General features: G+C 40.5%; 1 protein-coding gene across 2 annotated transcripts in view; it reads left to right on the forward strand.

Moving 5' to 3' along the window:
- Nucleotides 1-17,828, forward strand: part of LOC146520786 (uncharacterized) — a 116,546-nt gene that overhangs the window by 58,776 nt on the left and 39,942 nt on the right. Inside the window, exon 1 of one of the 2 annotated variants that reach the window (XM_085157386.1) lies at nt 17,181-17,826. The exons of the other annotated variant lie outside the window; for it this stretch is intronic. The gene's annotated coding sequence lies outside the window, so the exon portion shown is untranslated. Of the gene's footprint in view, nt 1-17,180; nt 17,827-17,828 lie in introns of those variants that run through there. 2 annotated transcript variants of the gene reach the window in all.

Consider the following 17,828-nt stretch of genomic DNA (forward strand, 5'->3'; position numbering starts at 1 on the left):
AAAGGAAGCATTAAATGGACGGATGCTGGATGCTCCATCATTGCTATGGGGGGTTAAATCACTTCATTCTGCTGATTGAGGCGATGTAGGAGCTTGAAATCGACACCAAAGGAGTGTCGCCGAGGAGGCTGAGAGGTAGCACTGGTGGTCTCCAGTCATTTAAGAAGCGTTGTAAAGCCAAGACATTTTATGAAGGTTTGACAGTGTTTGACTTTGAAGGAGAGGCCAGAGGTCAAATGAGACCTACTTTGAATCTCCATGCAGGGCTTTGGATTTGTACAAAGACTGTGCAAGAATCATGGTGTAAAGTTCTGAGGCGGTTTGTCCATTTTTAATTTATATATTTGGATTTAAGCCAAATTTGAATGAATTGCTAACATGAACACACTCTGCAACCCTGCAAAGAATTATGCAAAATCAGAATGGATGGGAAACAGTAATGGACCCTGCCAAGAGTGCTGTTAAAGTGGCAGCAGTTATGAGTGAGAACAGTGTGCAGTTTATTTTCCTAATGCAGCTCTGAGAGCACTGTCTGAAATCAGCCTTACTTCTCTCATTGGTATCTAATCTAAAAATAAAATGGTACTCTTGGAAGCCATTACATATCATTTTCCTGGTCTAGGATAACATTCATCTCTCTGGTATATGTTTGTATAATGTTCTAAGTGAACCCGACTGGACTGGGGTTTTGTTTTTGTTTTTTTTAATGGGTTCATTCCTTTAACCCTTTAAGACCTGCCATAGAACCAAGTCCGCCAGAGCTTATATTATATGTTTACATGCTGTGGAGCCATTTTTGGGAGCATTTCAAGTTGCTATACATCAATACAACCATTACAGCCCAGATTTTAATAATATGTCTGCATTAAGTGCATAGTAACCAAGCTCTCCTGGATACAAGTTTGCAGCCGCCGGTAATCTCTCCCCTTTTTGGAACTGCCAGTCTCTCCTGCCTGCCTCCCTGCATTGCACGCAGCACCCACCTGGACCTCTCCTGCCTCCCCCCTCCACGCAACCCCCACCTGCAAGCTTTGCCCTGGCCAGCCACAGTTTCCCCTGCCCAGTCCCTGCACCCAGTTATCCCTGCCATCTAGTCATAGTCATAGTCACAGTATTTTCTCTCGCCTCAGACATCTAGTTTATGTTCCTTAATTCTAGTCTGAAATTTCTGTTAGCCTCTGAGCATTGTAAATAAAGATTCTTTTCGTTACACCGCACCTCTGGCCTCCGGGTTTGAAACTGCACTTGAGTCCATCCCATTTCCACGGGCCACTGTGCCATGACAGTTGATGAGGACAGGCTAATCTGTTAGTACACAAAAGTCAGAAACACTTTCTAAGTCCCTGTTAATGAGTAATGTCTGAGTTACCTTTTCATTCTTCCTAAAATCCAACAAACACAAAGAGCTCCTTTGTCTTTGTTTGATTAAGAAACAGGTTTTCTCTGCAAAACACTGCCCAACACAAGTTCCACTACCATGGAACTTAACTTGTCAGTGAACTTAACAATGGTGTTACTATGGTGAATGGGGGTGTAACCGTGGGTGTAGAGGAGGGGATCATATATAACCCTCTGAGTATGATCCATCAAAAAGTGTTTTATCCAACAGCATGCAGTTTAACCCTTTAAGACCTACCATAGAACCAAGTCCACCAGAGCTTATATTATATGTTTACATGCTGTGGAGCCATTTTTGGAAGCATTTCAAGTTGCTATACATCAATACAACCATTACAGCCTAGATTTTAATAATATGTCTGCATTAAGTGCATAGTAATTGCATAAATTACAAAAAAGTGCAAAAAACTACAAAAAAATTACAATCGTTTTTGTTTTTTAACATATATTTCTAGTTAGAGAAATTTAAGAGGCTTATCCCTCAAAACTGTAAATACAAAAAAGTTGCACAAAATAGTTTCCCACCACAGGAAATTTATTTTGAGTGTCTTCATAGTTTTATTTTTGAAATACACCAATTTTCATATACTGCAGGAAAAACGAAAATAAATATTATAATGCAAATTTGCAAAAAAGCAGCATATGCATCAAAATAAACTATTTGCAGCAGTGCAATATGAGTCCTAAGCATCCCAGAAACCACACAGAAAGTCATAAAGTCAAAGATAACTTTTAAAAACACCAGTATAGGCTCATGAGGCCCTGATGGTAAAAAACTACATTTCCGCAAAATGACGTCACTTCCGGTTTCAGGCAGGTCATGGCGGACATGCGATAGTTCGCGCTGTTGGACGTAGGAAGTGTTATGAACAGCTGATTGGATTGGGAAAGTGTGTTTCTGGAATATTATGTTTTTGTTGCTGCAAGTGCTTTTTATGCAGTTTTTGTAAAGCTATATGTGGAAGGAAACTGTGACCGAGGACAAGCTGATGGCATAAGATGTAAGTACAACTCCTCCGGTTTCATATGCAAAAAAAATTATTGCGCTAGCTCACGTGGTTGCAGAGCTACCGGGATTTAAAAATAGTTTCGCAAAACGGAGCGTGTCCGCTCCGACCGGCTTTAAAGGGTTAAGGGCTGTTTCCTTGTAGAATGGCAGCTGCAGCTGTATGATAACATCTGGGCCTTTTGACTCTCAGCCAAAATGTAAATTTTACTATCTTGTCCTCTGTGTTTCAGGTTCAGGCTCAGGTCAGCACTTCTCTAGCTGTTGCCCAGGCGCCTGCAGAAGATGTTGACTGTCACGTGTTTCCATTCAGAGAGTTTAGGGAAAGGACGGATCAAGAAATGTCGGGTCAGCCCAGACGCCTTCATCCAGATCAGCTTACAGCTGGTATACTACAGGGTAACACACATTGCACAATTATTATGTACAATAATCAAGCTTATGCAGCTTATACAAGTAACACACTGAACAGAATCCTCCCTACAAAAAAGTTCAGCATAAATATCCAAAGTTGGTACTGGAACATGTTTAATAACACATCATTGTTGGCAGGTGGCAGATAGTTGAATCTAGGAATTTGACAAGCCTGAGCAAAGGCCTGAATGCATTCATCAACCTGTTGCATTTGAGTTTGCTTAGTAACAGGTAACAGAAGATGTGTCAGGAGGAGGACAAGTCCACGGGGCCTTCAGGGCCTGAAGTCATCGCCATATTTGGAAAAGATGGTAGCAAGAGGAACTTCTGTGTCTGCGTTTAGCTCTAAAAATTGATCATTGTCTGTAAACGATGCACATAATGTTTCTCAAGATGAAGGGTTGCGTTAAGGGGCGTTAACCCTGACATTATAAAAAGCCATTGTCTGTGTATTTTGGGCGAAGAAGTCCGCTGATGTGATGCTGTGTGCTTCTTCCCACGCGTGTGTTCTTAATAAACTCGTCATCTGATTGCACTCTACTGGGCCTCCATTGGTTTGTTTTTGTGCCACATTTTCGAATTCGGGACAATGTCAAAAGTTTTTTTCCATTAGACTCTTAAAAGACTTGGCATATTTTCTCAAGTGGACCATTTCTGATTTTTGAAAGACGCGACATGGGACCTGAGGGATCAATCTAACCCAGCAGCTGTTTACTGAAGAGTCATCAGAAAGAATAGACTGCAGAGTCCTGGCCTGACCAAGTAATATTAAATAAATTCTAACAACAGCTGATCAAGCTTAAACGTGCTGCTGTTGTTCAGCCGCTGGTTTCCTCTTTCTGGTGCAAAGTGGGCGATAAACAAAGCAGAGAGACGGACTCGCGACAGAAAAGCCGATCAGCTGATCATTGATCAGTTTCATGATTGAAGTAGCAACAGGAGAGGGAGGGATAACTAGATAATGTACTTCTGGAGGCGTTGACACGAAACCTCGTGTCTTCACTGTCATGTCAGGTCACTGATGATGGTTATGGAGTTTCATGCATCATCGTGGGTGAAGATATGGTCAACTTCCACGTCTCTTCCAAATACTCCTGCAGTCAGACTGTAAGTAACGTCTCTGTGTCTTGAAGTTCAGAGTCCCAGTGTTATATAACACACTGTTGTAGGAAAGCTCATTTACACCAGACAATCCTCTGGAGCTTTTCACAACTAGCACACTCCTGCCTATTAGGCACTACATTGGAAGCATTTCCTCCCGTGGTGGGAACAACATAATATTGTTTGCTTTTTGTGACTCGGTTTTCTTCACTTGGTCAGCTTTGCCCTAACTGATGCAATTAAATGATGCAATGATGAAAGCAGAACAAAGGATCCTTCAGTGTGAACGCAGAAAAACCAAATACAGACGTAGTAAAGTCAGGATGTTTATTTTGGCTCTGTCAATCTTAAAATATTGGTCGTATCCTAACGAGTCTTGAAGAGTGTTTCTTGGCTCAGATGGCTCTTTGGATGAGTCACTACAGTGCAATCGAGTTTATTAGTGTAGTAAGACAGGTTGCTCTGTAAATACTACCAACACTGGATCTATCCTTTAAAGGCAGGGCCTGCTTCAGACTTTAAGTCCTTTAAATTCCTGAAATTTCCTGTTTGAAGCCACCTTGACTTTTGTGCACCGCACATCTTAACATCACAAATCAGCAGGACCACAAACGGTGCAGGGTTTTAAGTGTTTAGGGTGGATTTGTGATTTTAAATGACACATAAATGTTGTTGAATTTTCCCTGAATTATTTCTTAATACAGGCTTTAATGTCATGTGGACGAGATGTGTGGCATAACCCTTGTTCCACGAAAGGACAGAATGTACTGTTTCACACATTTTCACTTCCATTTTAATCATCTGCTCTTCTTAGTAAACACACATTCATCTAAAATAAAAAATAAAAATTCTGAAAAAAATGCAAAAGTCAGCCCTTTGATTTATCAGATGATCTTCTTAATTCTAAACCTCAATAGCTAATATTTTTACATACAAACAGCTAATCTTTGGAGTTGTTTGCAAGTTTGCAGAAGGTTTCGCTTTGTCAGCAGCAAGAAAATAGTTAGAAATCAAAGTGAAGATGAATCGCTTTTTCAGAGAAAAACCACATTTGGTTTCCAGTAAAGTGTTCGTGTGAGCATCAGAAAGGGGAACAGTCTGCAAATTGATGACATCAGTTTAGCTACAGCATTACTAAGTTGCTGCATGGTTTGTTTATCATCACTATAGACAATTTTATACATTTGGAAAAAAACACAGACAGGACTCAGATCACAGTCGGCCTAAATGTTAGTTCCTCCTGGCTCAAAATGGGCCTTTAGGGCTGAGCACGTGTGCAAGCACAGCTAATACAAAACTACAGACAATTTGTGTTACCTGGAATTAAGAAAAATCCTAGTTTTTGGCTTTTGTTCGTCAAATTGCAAAAAACAAAAATGTATTTTAGGTTTGCATCTAAGCTCAAATTAAACTCAACTCACAAAAGAATAAAAATACCAGAGTCGCATTTTTTTTATTGGCAAGTTTCCTTTGAAAAGTCGAAACTTTTTGACATTTAAAATTTTGTTATTTTATTTTATATATTTCCTCAAATGAGGCAAATACATCATGACACTGTAATGATGAACTGAACTACATATTATTCAATGGCCCGCAGCAGAGCAGTGCAGGGTACTTCACTTCACTTCAGTTTTATTTATATAGCGCCAAATCACAACAAAAGTCGCCTCAAGGCGCTTTATATTGTACTTACAGCTGATAGTCGTGCTGACAGACTAATTGGTGCTTTTATCGGTGCTGCCTTCATTGTAAATCTTGAGTGTTTTTGGAGCTCTATGTGTGTTTAGCCAAAAATGACTCTTTGAACAGAGATTGCAGGCGGCTGGTCTAGAGACTTTGAGTCTGATGAACCATGAAATGATTCTCGCAACGATAACTTATCCAGCCTGCTGACAGGGAAACGGGAAGTGAGAAAAGTTGGGGACAACTATGGAAATAAGCTGACTGTGTATTTACTATGTGCATAAGTTTTTGCATTCAAAAGCTAAAACAATTACAGCATGGTGTATGAAAATACATGATGGTAGATAAAAACTCATTTTGTCCAGAGTGATTGTACTTTTATGTTTGTCAACAGCTCAGGAAGTCCTCAATCCACAAATGTCAACTCAGGAAGGACACACACACACACACACACACACACACACACACACACACACACACACACACACACACACACAAACACACACAGGAAGAGAGAGTGAGATCATTAATACAAAGGATTGCAGCAGCTTTTGGGTTTCATATGAACAGTCATAAATTTCATTCCAAATTTTAACCTTTGCTCCTATTGAGATGTTTTTAATTCTACGATACCTTTGCTGTTCAAATCGTATATTCACATAGTAAAGAAGTCGCCAAGGAGCTAAGTAAGTATGAACAAAATTAGTTTAAGCACATTTTCTCAAATAAAGAGGATTTTTCATCATCTGCAGTTCATGAAAAAAAGGTGCCACATTAAAAAAACAAATCAGTAGATCCACAAATGATGGATAAAGACTCTTCTCAGCTATTGAGGTACAGGTACACTTCATGTACTTATTAACAAACAGTTCAAAGGCCTGCACTGGGGTGCATTGGTTACGACTGTACCAAATGACTCACGTTTTAAACACTGTGTGAATAATCAGCAGCGGCGTCAGAAATCTCCACACCCACGCTCAGTTTCACAAATAAACAAAAAACTTGCACCAGCCACACTCTTCATAGTCACAGGAGAGACCATTGAAAACTTCCCAGAAATTGAAATAGTAATAATCATGCTAAAGCCGGCTTTTCATGCCATTTTGGAAAAGTCCAGAGCCTTTATACATAGCATATGGCATGTATGACATGTAGCCTAGAATTAAACATCTACAATTTAAAGAGACAGACGGGTCAGTACCTCACTATTGTCTCTAAACATTTAGATCCATAAAATATTCAGTTTCATTAACAGGAGCACGCTCTCATTTCACACGTTGGCCTGTGTTTTCACAGAAAGGCCTCACAGTTCAAACCTGTGGAAAAGCTGATCAAAGAAAAAGATTCACACTTAAAACAAATCCAGCAAAGCTGCTTCTAACACACACATTTACCTTTCAGATCAGTGTCTTAAAAACAAACAAAAGAAAACATAAAAATATTTTTTTTAAAAGTCCCATCCACGTGTGCAGTTTTAAAAAATATCTTCGTCCCAAGGGCGTAGATCTGGTATTGGCATTGGTGGGGACGGATGAATTGTAACAGCCTCTGTAAACTAATATCCTGGCTGCTCGAGGCCGTTTTCTCTGACAGCTTCAATCAAAATTAGAAATGCTGCTCTGAGACTGAGAGAACTGATAGTGCTGCTGTTGTGCAGTTAGTTTCCAAAACACGTTATTCGTGGTTACATACAGTTTTAGACTGATGTGGGCCAAAGCCTAGCATAGCCTGTAACGTTATTATGACACATTTTATGAGTGAACTTGGCTTTAAGTGACTTACAGGTTTCTTTGAAAAATACTTTCTTATATCCAGGTTCTTCCTCTTTGCTGCCGTCCTCCTCTCCTCCTGGCAGCGCAGGTTTGCCGCTGCTAAAACTAAACAGAGCTCCTTGAAAGGCTCAGCCAATCACATTGGCCATATTTGTCACATGAGGTAGGACTCCAGTAGAGAACGTAATTTAACTAATTTAACTTTTCTGCACCGCTGGGTGACAGATCGTTGTTTTTTCTTTCTATCGGGTTTGTTTTTCTTTATTCGAAGAGATCAAATTATTGGTGGGGACAATTCAATAACCGCTGGATATTGGTGGGGACACGTCCCTTCCATCCATGCCAAATCTATGTCCTTGCTTCGTCCACATGTAAATGCCAAAACCTGTGAAACATTGTCAAGAACAGGCCAAATCCCAGCCTTGTAGAAGTGTTGGCCAATTAGAAGCCTAGAAGCCTCGGAGGGAAAGATCCAACCCTTCAGTACTTACGAAAAGTGTTTGTTTTTCTGGAAAAGCAGCTAATTTTGTGTTACTTTTCAAGTGCCTTCATCATTTCAAATGTTAAAAACTTTTTTGAGTTTTTTGGCTGATGTAGACTCTCAACGTAGGAATGAAAAAAATGCATACAGCATGCATAAATTTTAATTAAGAAAAAATACATTTATTCAAAACCAGGATATTGGTTGTGAGAGCGTCTGTGTTGAACGCAGAAGTTCGCTCTGACACCTCCATCTTTCTAAATGGAGGGACAGTAACTGCGTGTAGAAACTGCAGATAGATTAACAGCAACAGTATTTTGTCTCTCATGTAAACATCATGTGGCGCGCAGTGTCACGTCAAAAAAGGCGCACACCTTTGATGTTGCGTGAGTAAATCTCCGTTTGAAATCATGAAAGTCGTTTGAGTTTCAAAACAGAACAAAAAATGACTCTTACTCATGAAAATGACACAATACTTCCTGTTTTTGTTTAGATTTGACTGATTCACTTTATGCAAAGATAAATGTAATAACAGACATTTCTGCGTTTTCTGATAAAGAACGAGAGCTCGGTCCTATTTTAAAGCAGTCGTTTATGTCCTGGAGTTCATGCAGTTGAGCATATTTCAGCCCTGTATGGACACTTTGACACTGATATGCGACACTTTCTGTATTTCAGAAAGGCCAAAATGTTCCTCAGATGAGCCTCTGCTTTTGCAGAAAGCACTCATTGTGCAGTCAGACTGGAATTTGGGGAAATTCAAATTTGAGAGTGGGTTAATACCTCACACGTTGTGTCCTGTTCTCAGAGCTTTTAATGGGTCTTTTGGTGGCAAGAGTGTATAGATGGGTCTAATGGTTTTTAAGAAGGGCCCACACGAATGCCTGAACCCAAGGGTTACACTGAATTTAATGTATTTTAATGAGATGAATGTCTATAAATATTTTGTTCTTTTCGTTTTGAAACTCTCCAAAAATCCCTTCTTCATTCTAAAGAAGACTTCTCACTTCTGTCCATGTTCTCTTTCTTCCTTCTTCTGTCTCTGTGGTTTTATTTATGTTCCCAGTAACACATTTGTCTGCTTTCTACACTTCCCTTTCACTTCTCAATACTTACTTTTTCTTTTTTCCTTCCCAGGACTCTCACAGGTTTGGAGTTCAGATAAGTAAGGCTATGCAGGACATCATGGCTCTTCTCATCCAAAGGCACAGGCCATCCACAGTCCAAGAAGCTCCAGTAAAAACCAATGTCGGCTGAATATTTCCTCAGTGATTCAGAACCCACAATGTTGAAAGCACAGCTCAACAAGACATTAATTGACAAAGTTAAAGTCAGAGGCAAACAGAGAGCTTGTTTCATAGATGCAGATCTTTCATCAGACACAACAAACATGTACAGCAGCCTTTTTACAGGCCAACACATAAACTACTGTTCTTTTTTTTAAACCTCCCACTCAGTGACAAAAGATAAGCCTCAACGCTACCAAAGCCCAGTTATTTGGAAGGCTGTTGTGCATCAGCACTCGGAAAATCTGTGATCTTCATGATACATACTTACAGTGAAAGTGAGACAAATGTCCCTGATAACTGGAAAGCATTAGGACGCCCTTAATCTCACTAAAAGTGAAGAGCGCACTGACACCATTCATTTCAATTTGATGTTGGAGGTTAGAGTGCATGTTGGGCTTTGTTAAAGTCAGTGTTCAGGAAAAAGGAAGTTCTGGCCAAATTGCGCTCATTTATTTCTTTATGTGCCATTTGTGTTGACGGTGTAGTCTCCATAAACCTGGTGTAAACGTTTCATCACCTGAACTCCAGACAAGAGCAGCACATCAGCCTGACTTCATCATTTACTTTTTATTTACTTTTTAAAGCTGGAGAGAGAACTTTGGCCACTGTTGTCAGGAATGACTTACGCATCCACAGGAAAGCAGGATGGCGTCGTCATCACAGCCAGACTGTGGAATCTCCACTAGTGACCAACTGTTCAGCCATATATCGCTTTGCATGTGGATGAGTTTAAGGGAAGCCATCAAAGCTGCATTTTAAAATGATTATCATCACATTTATATAAAAGCAAATGCTGTGTTTTTAGTTTATTTGCTAACTTTTGAGCTTTTTCTTCGCTCTCTGTGCTGATGCTTAGCCACACTCTGCTAATACTTACTAATACTTGCCGCACGCTGCTCATAGTAGTGCAAGTAAAGCTACGTTCACTCTGCAGGTCTTGATGCTCAATTCCGATTTTTTGATCAAATCTGATTTTTTTGTCTGCTCGTTCACACTACAAATAAAATGCGACAGCAAACACGCTCTAGTGTGAACGCTCAAAGCGGCCGCATGCGCAAAAGAAGACGTCACACACAACGCGCTCTGTTTAGACCCAGAGCAAACAGTATTGTTTGACTGATGACCTTAATATAAAGACTTCGGACTTCACGTTTCCCAATTTTGCTTTAAGTTATTTTGTTATTTACATAATAATGTAAATAACCTAATAATGATCCTTATTGCTGTTTTAGAGGAGCGCTGCTTCAAAGGATAGTTGCAGATTTCTGTCAGAATCTGCAGATTATACAGTACAAATAAAATGTTCACGTTTCTCCAACGTTGTCTTCCCAGCAGTTTCACCGGATGGACAGGAAGCGTTCGCGATGTCTTCTCCGGCGCTGATAATCGGCGTCTGTCTTGTGTCGGTGACGTAAAAGACGGATTTAATGCGACATGACCATCAAACAGCAGCTTTCTGAAACATCGGATATGTATCGGATTCAGGACCACATACGAAAGTGACCTAGATCGGATTTGAAAATATCAGATTTGTGCCGTTCACACTGTCATAGCAATATGGGTCGCATAGGGTCAAAAAAGTCGGATTTGATGCGCTTTCGCCTGCAGTGTGAATGTAGCCTAAGAGTCCTGCATTCAAAGAGTTGCTCAAGTATTATCAGTAAATGTACCTAAATTGTCAAAGCAAGCCTTTCTGTTGTGCTTCTGGTGTTTAATATATGATTAACACGGAAGATTCATTTGAATCGTAGAATTCATTAAAGCGTGTAAAGTAGCGAGTAAATCTACTAGTAAAGTAAGATTAGATTAGATAAAACTTTATTCATCCCTCGGGTGGGTTCCTCTGGGAAATTTGTTTTCCAAAAAAAAGACGAACTGTGGCTCAGACCTCCAAACAACATGCTTCAAACGTCTCTTATCATTTGAAGCATGTTTGAATTGTTAAATTGAGGTTTGACTCTCCTCACGTTCACAGGACATCCACTCCAAGAAGCTCGAGTAAAACAGCAAACTAAAGTTGGACAAACATTATCCAAAAACGCAACTTTGACAATGTAATGTAATTAGAACAAACATTACTGTGATGTATTTGTCCCAGCTGAAAGGGTGTGCCTCAGTTCTCCTTTCTTTACTGGGAAACTGCTGAGAACGCCAGAAACAAACTGCACAACAGACGTATTAATGGATGAGATATCGCTGTGGATGACCTTTACCCGTTGCTCACAACATCAAGCTGCAGCTTTTAGGTGTGTTCGTCTGGGAGAACTATGAAGATGCAGCATTTTAAAACGGGAACAGAACAGTGACCTGCTTTTGTGTTGTGTGCTTAGTGCGGTGATTAAAAAGGGGAATCTTGTTTTTGATAAGTCTGTGTAGCAGCTGTGCCTACACAGGCACAGTTGCTAAGGGGTTATGGAAAGGTGGGGATGGCAGTGTGATGTCCAGATGTTGGCAGCTGTGTTTGTTTGTTTTTTTTGACTCATTACATTTGTATTTTTTAATTATTTATTGTTAATCTGTTTCATTTAATGTTGTCTCTTGCTCTGGGTAATGACTCGTTTGGGTTCATGTCACTTCCAAAGTTATATCTGTTGTCTGTACATGCCAGACATGAGCTGCTCATTGAGGGCAGAGTGAAGGAAGTACGAAGAGCCCACTTGTTGACATGCTTTTATTTTCCAGGGGCAATGAAGTGGTTCCTTCCCACAGAGCCACATGTGTCTGACACAAGTGTTCACAGAGAAAAAACTGTTTCAACGCTATTTTTTATTTTATCCATCCATCCATTCGCTTCCGCTTATCCTTTTCAGGGTCACGGGGGGCGCTGGAGCCTATCCCAGCTGTCATAGGGCGAGAGGCGGGGTCCACCCTGGACAGGTCGCCAGTCTGTCACAGGGCCAACACACAGGGACAGACAACCATTCGCACTCACATTCACACCTAGTGGCAATTTGGATTATCCAATTAACCTATCCCCACAAGCTGCATGTCTTTGGACGGTGGGAGGAAGCCGGAGTACCCGGAGGGAACCCACGCAAACACGGGGAGAACATGCAAACTCCACACAGAAAGACCTGATGGCGGAATTGAACTCAGGACCTTCTTGCTGTGCGGCAACAGTGCTAACCACCGTGCTGCCCATTTTTTTTATTTGATTATTTTTTTAATTGGTGCACTTCCCACAGCAAAGCTTGCATGTGCATGCCTGCTGACTTTTACAAAGTGTAATACTGTAGTGCAGCTGGCATCTGTTAAATGTGCCAGCATGTGTTTACATGTCCAATGCAAAAGTACGTCTCTTATTACTGACAAAATATTCAGACCACTGACTGTATTTCTAACTTCAAAGGCTGTAAAGATTGTGGTTTTGATACAGTAACGACTTCAAACCAGAGTGGCCTCTGCTTCTGCTTAACTAGCTCATATTTCAGACGTCTGTCAGAGCAGCCCAGCTTTCCTCCTCCTTTCATGAAGCTGCATGTCCCTTTTACAGTTTAGTCAAATGCTTGCAATTTACAGCTACAATGTCTCTACCTCTCTATACTTATGCAGTCATTCTAATAACTTCATAAATTATTTTCCAAACCAACAATAGAAAATGAAACCTTAAGGAGGCAGCTTGGTGTCATCACTGGTTTCAGTTTCCTTTCTTGTTTTAAACGCTTCGTGGTTGATTCAATGAGTTTACAAAAGCAAAAACAGTTTGTTTTTGCTTTCTAGAAACACTGAAACAAAAATATTTTTAATTTTATAATAGGAATAGTTTCCATGAATGTATTTGGGGAAATGTTGGTATTTAGAGATCGCTTTGCTGCTGCAGCTTCTGTTAAATAAAACCAAACCTAAACTTTGACGCCACAACCTGCCTGAAAATCCATCATCCGTGTGCCTCAGATGACTTCGCCGCTGTCATGTATCGCTGTGCGGCAGGCAGGAGTTGGACCCAAAATGCAGACACTCAGGCACGAGGTTTAAACACAAAGAACTCAGCTTTATTTGCTGGCGGGAGAAAGGCGTACAAAGTAAACTAAACTGGAAACTCAAACTGGAAACTCAAACTAAACTCACAAACCAAACTCACAAGGGAGACACAGGGAGATCCACACAGCAAGAGGGACGACGCGACACTGACTCAGAGAAACACGGGGTTTAAATACACTGGGAAGTAACGAGGGGAATGAGACACAGAAGGAGAGCACAGCTGGGAGAAATCAGAACTGACGAGACAGGGAGCAAAGTAGGATACACTCACATGAGACACAGACCTTCAAAGTAAAACAGGAAGACGCAAACTAGACTAGGGGAGACAGAGCACCTAAGAAACACAGACAACACCAACAACAAAGAGACACAGAGGGGAGCTACTAAATACTCAGAGAACTAAACAGAATACAAGAAAACCAAACAAAGACACTACACTAAAGAATAAGCTGGGACAACAAAGTGAACTAAGAACATAATACAAAAAACTCAGAGGCACAAGAAACTCAAAACACTGGGTCACTGACCCAGGACCGTGACAGCCGCAGCATAGACAGAATTGGTCTTGTTTTAAGAAGTAATGTCGAAGGAAAGAAATGTTTTCGTTGTGGTCGGGCTTCTCACAGTTTGGATGACGAGCCTGTGAAACGGAAAGCAAAGTCGTAGCAGGTGGCTTCCTGTTAGGATCAGAATACTTTTGTTTTCTTGTCTTGTTGGTTAGTGTGAGTGTGCAGTGGCGTTCCTAGCCCGTTTGGTGCCCCGGGCGAACACTCCCTCTGCCCCCCCCCCCCCCCCACACACACACACATAAAACATATTTAGGATTATACATTAACATAAAACTGTTGTCGGAACCATACTGAATTTCGCCAGAGAAACACACAGACACACATATGAAGAGAGAGAGAGTATCCATTGATGCATTGTATGCAAACAGCTACCAAACAGCCATCATAATTCGTCATACATTGAGAACAGGACAAATCAACAACTGACAAAGACTAATTAATATTCAAATCTGTAACATAATGTATTGTTTGGAGTTTAGTCTGTTACTGTTGCTATTTTTACCATTTCTTCTTGGAGCAACTGTAACCCACATAATTTCCTTAGGGATTAATAAAGTATTCTGATTCTGATTGGTTCAGGATGAGCTGCCATTATCCAATCACACATCTGCTTACCTGCATCTTTTGCTCGTTTCTCCTCCTCATCTTTTCTCTTTTTTCTAAACTGAGCACCTGATGACTTTGAACTTTTCTTGTCCATCTTTCATTGGTTTTAATTTTGCACTCCAGTATGAACACAAATCCCCCAACCCGAGGATCACCACAACATAACCTAACAGACCTACAGTTTAGTTCACAGACTCACTTTATTTCTGAGATTTCACACAACCCAGAATTCAAATCATGAATAGATAAAGGGCTTGGATTGACAACATTATGAATGAAATGTGCTCTATTTTGGAAGCAGCAGGCCCCTCCTCCCCTTTCGACGGGCTGTGTGTGAGACTTTAAATCATCAAACTGTAAATTATAAATGTTAAATTGTTATTGATCCCTTTACCCCTGGTCCAAAAGTGTATATTTATTTTTTTACTCTTCTTATATTTATTGTTTGTTTATTTGCACTGGTGTAACTGGAGCCTCGTCGTCTCGTCTCTCTATTTACTGGACTGTAGTGGAGATGACAATAAAGTTTACTTTGACTTCAGCAGCGAGCAGGTGCACCGAGGGCTCTCGCGCTCACTTTTCGTGTATAGAATTTCGAAAAAAACAACATCGGTGCAAATTATAAGTCTGTTTCATGATGTCTGGTGTTTTCGTGTTTTTTTGTTTTTTTTTAAATTTTATTTTGGGAGTTAGTTATTAGACGCTGCTCCAGCCAGCCAGAGAATCCCCCGCCGCCCCGCCCTCTCCTCTCTGCGCCGCAAGCAGCAGGCTCACCTCGCGGAGGGCGCCCTTACTCCCAGCAAATGGGCGACAGAAAACCGATCGGTGCCTGTGACATTCCTAAAATGCGCTGGCTGATGTCGGGGCAGCATGAGTACAAGCATTATTATTATTATTATTATTATTATTTTTGCCGATGTCCGTGATGCTGCCCCCCACCACGATGCTGATGTATCTAAAACTGCTACTGTTAGTGTGTGTGTGTCTGTGTGTAAACTGGTAAATGTCTCTACTCGTGTTGTTTCCTCAGTTTCTTGTGTTGCTGGAGGTTTGTTTTTGTTTTTTCTCTGTATGTTGTTTTCTTTCTAAAATTAATTTAAATCTAACATGTGGACTCTGAAGACCTTCAGCAGAAGGATCTGGTGTGTTGTGTAAAATAAAACATTTACTGTCCACACTGGTGTGTGTCTGTGTGTGATGTCTTAATATTATGAATGTATCATAAATGATCAAACTGCTGGCTCCCACCTGTTCTCTGGACAAGAAGCCCAGAATTGCTATAATTAGCACCAGGTGTTTATTACTCAGAAGTCACATGACGTTTGATAAAGATTTAAATAGTAACTAGAGATGAAAGACCATCTCTACCATCTCAACACAAAGACCTGAAGTTGAAGGCAGAAGCTAATTCACTGTTGTGAACAAGTATTCTTATGGATTTTTAAACATTTCACATCAGGCAAATTTTATTATTCAAGGGCGTCCAAGTAAATGCAAACGGCAGATTTTAAAACTATTATTTCATTTGTGAAATCAAACAAGTTCTGTACAAACATACCAGGTCCTACATGGAAAAGTAGTTAAACAAAAACACAGTTTTTAGAAAACTGATCCATCAGAAATTCGCTCATTAACCACATTTTTGGAAATCTCAGTTTTGCCAATTCACGCCTGATTTACTACAAGATGTATTGATTTTGTGGTATTTATTTTGCACAACGTATGCCACTTTATTGATAGCTATATTATCATTATTTTTATTGTATTCTATTTTATTCTATTCTTGTGCACTCTTTTATTTCTTCTCTTGCTGCTGTGAGCATGCTCATGACATAATCATTTCCCTCAGGATAAATAAAGCGGGCTAAAAAAGCCGTTGCCATCCGTTTGCCTTTTCTGCGTCACACACACGGCAGGTGGAACCAAACTTATCAAACATACCATATATATTTGATGTTTTCAGTAAGTATCTACAATGTAGAAAGTAGTAAAAATAAAGAAAAAGCATTCAAAGAGACTGGTGGTGTGTATGTGTGTGTATATGTGTGAATTGTGAAGATAAAGGACCGACGCTCACAGCGATACCCTTATTTAAATCAAACGTTTTTATTCTGTGTGCATTTTACGGTCCAGTTTTCCAGCTGCACTCCCAGCTCAGAACCACACACCGCTCTCCTCTCTGGCCTCGGAAACAACCTCAAAAGGGGGAGACACTGGATGGAGGTGAGGTGTGTGGGTCAACCTGCCCTGACACCAAACTTTGAACCCACTCCTCCGTCCCTCACTTGCAGCTGAGCAAAAAACCAAATAAGCCACATCTGGAGTGAATGGAAATGAATGTGGGCCAGCCTACATAAATTACTTCAAGAAGACATCAAAAAACTCACCAAGGAGGTCACAAAAGGAGGCCGGAGCAAACAATGGGAAGTAACCAACCATCCTAGTACTGATTATCCTGCTTTTATTGTTCTCATCATCATCACATGGGCATTGTAAAGTAAATTTGGAGCCGTGTATGTTTCAACTAGTGGATTAGCATAGACACACATTCTTTCCCTCATCCTTCATTCCACAGAATCAAATAGAAAATATAATAAGATAGCAAAAACTACAGATTTATTCTGATTTTATTGTTTGTTTCTTACTGGCACAAATGTTCCTCCATACATACGGCAGGGTCAGGTCAGCTGCTCCTCCATGGAGGGAAGAGTGCACATTGCTGTGAGATAAAGAACAACTATAAAGGAGTCTTGGGGCCACATTAAGAAAAAATATGGATAATTTTTAGAATAAAGTCGAAACTTCGAGATTAAAGTCGTAATTTTATTTCAAAAAGAAGTTGGAAGACAAGCTGCTCTGACTTGGCGAAATCATTCTTCAGAGTCTGTTTTAGTAAATGGTAAATGGACTGGTTCTTATATAGCGCTTTTCTACTCTGTCCAAGCACTCAAAGCGCTTTATACAGCTAATTCATTCACCCAATCACACCCATTCACACAAGCACTTCTAAGCATCTAACATTCATACACATTCACACTCCGATGGATGCATCGGAGGGCAACATGGGGTTAGTATCTTGCCCAAGGATATTTGGCATGCAGACTGGAGCAGCCTGGGATTGAACCACCGACCTTCTGGTTAGTGGCTGATCTGCTCTGCCACCTGAGCTACAGCCACCCAAGGACAAGGACACATGAACACAGTGATAAACACAAAGAGCTGCGTCTGGTCAGAAGGAAAAACACAAACTTGGAAGAGTTGATTTGTATAAAATGTCTTGTAGTGTTCGGGTCGTGATCTTATAGAGATGATGGAGCCGAGTAAGTATTTGGAAGTTCCATAACTTTCCAAAAGCGCATCCCCATTAATTGTTAAAAATAAATGTATGCATACATAATTGGGTAGTCTATTTAAATAGGCCCCGGGTAGTAGTGTGGAAACTCCGGAGGATGACGACATCTAAGACTACATAAGCTGAAAGTGAAAGTAAAGATGCCAGAATGGATCAGCACCTCTCCAAGGAAAGGT

The sequence above is a fragment of the Neolamprologus multifasciatus genome, chromosome 4 (genome assembly GCF_963576455.1).
Source record: "Neolamprologus multifasciatus chromosome 4, fNeoMul1.2, whole genome shotgun sequence".
Lineage (NCBI taxonomy): Eukaryota > Metazoa > Chordata > Actinopteri > Cichliformes > Cichlidae > Neolamprologus > Neolamprologus multifasciatus.